The 7,148-nt window shown below is 47.3% G+C and overlaps 1 long non-coding RNA gene across 1 annotated transcript; it reads right to left on the reverse strand.

Moving 5' to 3' along the window:
* Positions 1 to 1,360: 1,360 nt before the first annotated feature.
* Positions 1,361 to 2,506, reverse strand: LOC141727292 (uncharacterized). The gene is made up of 3 exons (XR_012578327.1): positions 2,328 to 2,506; positions 2,024 to 2,103; positions 1,361 to 1,947 (listed from the first exon to the last, which is right to left on the reverse strand). It is a non-coding gene; the product is annotated as an uncharacterized LOC141727292 (long non-coding RNA).
* Positions 2,507 to 7,148: the final 4,642 nt, after the last annotated feature.

Raw genomic sequence — 7,148 nt, forward strand, 5'->3', positions numbered from 1 at the left:
GAAATTGTCTCCGCCATCTTGAAACCATAGAGGCGGGGGACGGGACGACCGGAAAACCCTTCTGGCACGTTGAAACCATACAGACGGCAGCTGGGAGGACCGGAAATTGTCTTCGCCATCTTGAAACCATAGAGGCGGGGGACGGGACGACCGGAAAACCCTTCTAGCACGTTGAAACCATAGAGACGGCACCCATACTGTTGCAGGACAACTTAAGAGCTCCAGATGTCCTGTGTCCATCTACAAATCCCATCTGGAGTCCAACTACACCCCACATTACACATTCCAAGTCCCCGGGCCCTCTCCTATGGCACCAGGCTATGCGGCAGGGCAGAGCAGCTCCGGCACAAATGTGTGCTGACACCCGTGACACAGGACAGACAGGACAGGACACACAACGGGGACACAACAGGAACAGAAATCCCTTGGCAAGGAAAATGGCTGCAAGGACTGAGAGAATGCAAAAGGAGATGACTGAGTTCAATCTGACGGTGAGCTGATGAGGCTCAGAGAACACTGCAGGAAGAAGATGCTAACTGAATGATTGATTCCAAGAACAGTAAAGATGGATGCCTAGGAATCCTATGGTCAGAATCCTCTGCCTGCCCTCACATTGTTTCAAGCCCTAATCCACCATAATGGATCCAGGTGGGGCACAGCTGTCCGTACAGCTCAGAACAAGACCTGACAAGACATCTGACTGGATGCTTCCAAAGAGAGAACTTTTGACTGGGGAGCTCAGACAGGTATCAGAATTGCATCTCTGGCCTGGGTGCCAGGCCAAGGAATGCAGAGATCACAGATGCTAACAATGATGCCAAGGTTTCTGACAGGCCCCTCAAAGGGCTAAGGTAAAAGACAGGAGACACACAAACAACACATAATGCACAGCAGACAAGTGACACCAGACACACCGGGACTGCTCTGCCCTGAACACCTCAGCACTGTGATCAAAAGTGAGACTTTGCTTTCATGGGGCCTAAGGGGCCACTTCATGGACACCCCCCCACCTCCAAATTGGACTCCAAAACCCCTCCCAGTAATTCCCAAACCAGCACCCTGCCTTCATCCCCTCTGTGGGTCATAGCCCTCTACTTATCTCTCAGACATCTGGCGATGCCGGTCCGTGCCAGGTGCAAAGAAAGGCCACCTCGTCAGCTGGGAAGGTCCTGCTGTCACCGGGCTGGTGTCTCTCAGACAGCTAGAGTAAAGAGAACCAAACATCAGTGCCTGATCTTGGCACCCCATCGGCCAAAACCCCACCAGTCTGCTACTCACCGTGCTCCTAGGAAGGCCCGGCACCTGCTAACTCTGACCCTCTGCCATGGATGCAATGCATCTGCACCTGAAAGAAAGTTAGAACATGTGTCAAACACCACCAGGATAACTCACAAGCTGCAAACACCTTAGGTCCATCTAGGAATAGCATCTAGAGCCCAAGTACAGCCCCCATTACAAATTTACACTCCCCAGGGCTTGTCCCATTGCAGCTGGCCATGCGGCAGGGCAGAACAGCTGCGGCACCCGTATGTGTGCAGACACCCGTGACACAGAACGTGACAAACAGGGGGACATCAAACACCACACTTCATGCTTGTGGTGAGGGCCTCGAGGGAAGAAGGCAAAAGGGACCCCAAAGACACACTAGGGAACACGGCACACCGGAAACCACGACACAAACCAGAGCTGTTCTGCACTGCCCGCCTGAAAGCTGCCATCAAAAGTAGAGCCTCTCCCTTTAGCTGTCCTAAGAGGCCCTTGGACAAGTTTGCTTTTCCCTCCGCTAATTTTTAAATCTGTCCCAAGAACTCCAAATCTGCTACGCCCCCATCTCCAGGCCGTGGCTCCCAACTTATCTTTTGGATGATCGGTGATGGGAATCCACGTTGCACCTGAAATGAGTCTGCTTCAGAGAGCCTCGTGATGGCCTGTGAGCCTCTCGGTCAGCTACAATAAAGAAAACCAAAACCAAAGAATGAGTCCAGAGTTATGTGGGCCAAATCCCAGCCAGTCGGCTACTTGCCCTCTCCTGAGTGTGCCTGGCTCCCTCAGGCTCCAGCTTCATCCTGATTCCAAGGCTGTGGCCTTTATTAGGGCTGGCACCTGGGTTAGAGAAAGGCAAAGTTAAATGGCATTCCTGTGAGTGCAGTGGATGACTCTGTGTGCTCTAAGACATGGGAATGCCTCTGCTAGAAGCCTTGTGGGGGGGGCCCTCAAATAAACAAATAAACACCCTTTCTCACCCTGCTGCCTGCAAACCCCCTCCCAAGAACTCCTAACTGGATACCTGCTCACCCTCCCTCTCCCACTCACAATCCTCAACTCACCTGAAGCCTCAATCTCAAACATCATCCTTGACACTGGGCAGATCCCTCCTGAGACACGATGAATCTGCTGCAAAAAGTGTTGTGCTTGACACAACCTGGAATCTCTGAAAGGCGTGCTCCTCCTAAAAACCATAAAAAACAAACCAAGAACAAAACCAGAAATTACAGAGGTGCTTTAACACCCCTAAACACAAAACCCAAAATTGTGAACCTACATACTCCCTGGATTCCATGCTGTTTTCTTCACAGTCTCTTCCACGCCTCTGCTGCTTTAGATGCCCAGAAACACCTGCTGGAAACAAGCTGAGATCAGCTGAAAGAGCCTCTTCACTGAAATGAGAGGAGAACTCTTACCCCAGCACATCCCAGAGAGGGAATGAAGCCCCTCGGCCAAGGCTGGGGTTAATATACCCCCGATGGTGTCCGCCTCTCGTTCCCATGGCACCCAGGAAAAGGGAGGGGGCAAATCCTCCCAGGTATAAAAGCCCTCAGAACAGCTGCAGCTGTTTGGCCTCTCTGATTCAAGGGGAGTAAAGGGCTTGTTATAGAAGAAAACTCTTCACAAAAATAACAGTGCTTTCTTTTTTGCAACAGCTACTTGGAGCAGAAGAACAGAAAACTGGTAAGACATAAAACTTTGTGGTTAGGTAGCATAGCTAGATAAATTGGGTCATTTGCTGTTAACTTACATAATTATTCTGTATTTAACCAAAGCCATCTAATAAATTCACACCCAAAACTCCAGCAGCCCAGCTGGCCCTACCAAATCTGTATGTTTATACATACAGTAAACAATACCAAAATCCCAGTAATACCTATGAGAAGTCTGTGAAAGAAACCTATTGAAACCTACCTCAAATACAAACCAACCCATCCAGAAAGTTAGCTTCACTCAAAAAACAATTTACACAGAGTTAATAATACCAAGAAATAAAACAACACACCATATACCACCAATGAATATAATAGTCAAGGAAAAAACCTCCACATTTTAAATTTTTTTTTATTTAAACTAACTTCTTTTATTAGCTAGAACAAGAGATTTTGCCAGGACTGTAACAACAACTCCTTCTTCTCCTTCTGAAATGTCCCTTCTCATTCCTAAATTCCTTACAACTTCTGAGTTTAAATCCAAGCCAAAAGCAAAATTCGTGCACTCGTGCATTCGATGCTCCTGTCAGATTCTCTGCTTCCCTCCACATCTTCTTACGCTTTCAGTCTTCACGCCGTCCTGCTGTGATGAGTTTGACAGAAGAACTGGAAAATGTTAGGAGAGGATTTCCCTCCCTCCCTCTCTCCCCAGAGCCGGTTTCCTCAGCGCATTTCACTCATTCCCAAGCCTGCAATGATGCACGCTCACCTGAAGCCGGGGGAGAAATCTGTAAAGGTCACTAAATACATAAAAGCGCATCCCCATTGTTCCATTACTCAGCAGCCCATCCGGCCAAGGTCGGAGCTCGCTGCCCACCGAGGACACGGCAACCAGCAGGGCCCTTTCTCCCACCCTCCAGCACAGACCTGCGAAGCCAGAGAGGAGTTTACAGAGACCGGGAGCCGGCGGGACAGGACGGGCGCCTGGCCCGACCTTCCAAAGCTGCCGGCAGCGACGGCGGGGAGAGCCACGGCCCCGCTCCGCCTCCTGCGCCGCCTGCCCGGGGCCGCCCCGCCGGGATTGTCCGGCCCGCGGTCGCTCCCAGCGCCTGGAGCGGGGCGGGCGCGGGCCCGGGGGCTGCAGCCCTGTTCCGATGCCGCTCGCTCCCGCCCCTCGCCCTTCCTTCGCTCGGCAGCCGCGTCCTTCCGCCGGCCCCGGCACCCAGCGGCGAGAGGCAGGGCGCTGGCTCGAGGGGTGCAGTACCGCCCTGTGGCCACAGGGCGGCAGACTTACCGGGGTGTGCTATTTTCTCCGCCTTTTTGGCCGCCATTTTGAGAAGGTCAAGCCAGTCCCAGACACCCGCGACACGCCACTCCCAACATGGCGGCCTCTCGGCTGCCTGCCGGCTCACGGCTGCAGTACCGCGCTCTGCCCACAAGGCGGCAGCACTGCCGCCCGCCCCAGACGGGGGCGCAGCGCGCCTCGGGGCGGCGGGCAGCGAAGGCGGCAAAACAGAACAGGGGCGACCCCAGACAAAAACTGCTCTGAAATAAATGCCAAAAACCTGCCTCTTATCCAGCAAGAGCCAAACAAGCCCCCTTGATTTAAAGCCATGTTTAAATAAAAGTTTTATTTCTATTTTTCATATTTATAGTCACATGCATATTTATAGTGAACATTGATGTAGCATGTAATTTATACAATATATTCTGTCTATTCCTATTGTTTATATGTATTTCTCTGTGTTTTTATAAATATCTTTCTCTATTAATTGTATAGTTCTTATATAGTTCTTCTATAGTTTAAAACTACATTTCTAAAACACTTTTATTATTTAAAAAAAATCCAATTCTAACTAAATAAATACCAGAAAACCCTTCTTTTAAACTATATGGAAATATTGTTATATTTAGAGCTTGCATGACTATATACACATTTATATTTCTAGTTTATATTGATGCATTATATTTAAAATATATATAATATGTATCCTGTTCAAATAATAGAGATAAATTTTTTTTTAAATTACGTATCATATCTACTGCTAAACCTTGTTTTTTCCTTTATTTTTAATTTTTATATTAATCTTTAGCTATTTATGATATATTTATATACTTAGACTTCTATCTTTATATTATTTGTATTTATAATTTTTATACTAAAACCCCTGCTTTTGCCAAATGAAAAACAAAACCATCCTTTATTTTCAACTACTTGAAAAATACTTTTATAATTATAATTATCATATCTATAATTTGTTTTATAAGTATAGTACATCAATTGATATATCTATTTTATATCTATTTCCTATAATATACTAAATAAGACATATACAGTATTACTTTTATTATGCGTAGTATCAATTGATGTTATTTTATATTTACAATTATTTAAAAATTTTATGTATACCTGCATATATTTGAAACACATTTCTATATTTATATTTGAGTTGGGTTGTGTCTATATTTATATTCTCTATCTACATATCTATAAATATACACAATAATCTAATTAAAAAAGATAATATCTTATTGTAATATATAATAACTTATGTTACAAGTAAAATTTTAAAAAAAGATCAAATATATAAAAACAAGAGAGGTTTATTCCCATTTCCACACATCTGTTTTGTTTAAATGTAGTTATAATATTACATTAGAAGTCCAATTCCTAAATAAAATTACAATACAAAGAGCATTGAATTGCCACCAATATCTTCGAAAAACATCAAGATACCTCCAACAGCCAAAAATCTGCCAGCCAAAAAACCACAAAACACTCTTTTCAATAACAAATTCTCATCATATCAGAAAAATGGAACCAAGATAAAAGAAAACCCTATAGAAACACGCACAGCAAATTACAACAACTACTAAAAAAAGAAATCAAACCAACCTACTAAACCCCAAACAGTGCCACTGACCCAGAAGGTTACTAAAAAAAAATAAACAAAATTCTACCTCTACACTAACTCAAAGAATAACCAATCCTCTGTAAATATAACAGCCGAACTACTTAACGAAATAGAAAAAATCTCAAGGACTAAAAACTAAGAAAACAACTACTCAATACTACTTGAAAAGATCCACCATATAAATACCCATATTCCCAAAAAAAACCCGATGAACAACAATCAAATACATGAAAGAACAACAACAACAAAAAACAATCAAAAAAAAAAAAAACACAACAACAAAAATAGCCCCAAAACCGAATAAACTTTCATTTCTAACCAAAAATTTATACCTAACTGAATAAACCCATAGTGTCTCACGCTATCAAATTAAAAATAACACCTAGAAATAAACACAAAGCCTAAAGACAAACGTAACCATAAACAATGTCTCCCAAACTACCCGCAACCATAAAACATACACTACAATCAAACCAACCAAATAAATAAAAGCCCTGGAAGACGATAAACACATATGCAATTCTCGAGATTAAAAACCCGCTGCTATGAACGACACGACGCTACCTCAAAAGCCCACCGAAACAAACACTACCCGCTCACGCCAATAAAAGCCACCTCAACAGAATTAAAATCCGAACCGCTGCTTCGCGCTATGACCTGTAAAAACCATTGCGCGCCTTTCTAAACATAATACCCCGGCAAAAAAAACATATCCGACTACGAAACCCAATCCGAAACGAACCTTTATCATCCCCACCGGCACCGAGAACCGCACCACTCAGGAAGAACACCGCAGCCCTTAGCGTACACCCGCTGCAAACCGAGCACAGCGATGCAATCAATGCCGACAAAGCGCCTCCGAACCGCGGCACCGCCCCAGCACCGCGAGCAGCCGAAGCCCGCACTCGCTGCCGGCCCCGGACGGAGCGCGGCTCCCGCCAGGAGAGCGGCTCCTCCGGCGGCTCCTCCGGCACGTGGGGCCGGCGCCGGCCCGGAGAGCCGCGCCCCCTGCCCCTGCCCGGCGGGGCCGGCACCGGGCCCGGGGGTGGCGGCGGCGCCCGAGCCCCGCGCCCGGAGCGGCCGGAGCGGCCGGCACCGCCCGGGCCGCCGCAGCAGCGCCCACGCCGCCTCTGCCGCCCTTGGCCGGCCCGGCACGGCTCCCCTCGGCTCGCACCGGCGCGGCTCCGCCACCGCCGCCCTTGGCCGGCCCGGCCGCGCCAAATCCCCCGTGCGCCCCGGCAGCTGCCCAGGCCGTGCCAGCGCCGCTCCCGAGCGGCAACGTTCCGGCCCGGGCCACGGCCACCACAAGCGCCCT

This window comes from Zonotrichia albicollis (assembly GCF_047830755.1).
Source record: "Zonotrichia albicollis isolate bZonAlb1 chromosome 6 unlocalized genomic scaffold, bZonAlb1.hap1 SUPER_6_unloc_1, whole genome shotgun sequence".
Taxonomy (NCBI): domain Eukaryota; kingdom Metazoa; phylum Chordata; class Aves; order Passeriformes; family Passerellidae; genus Zonotrichia; species Zonotrichia albicollis.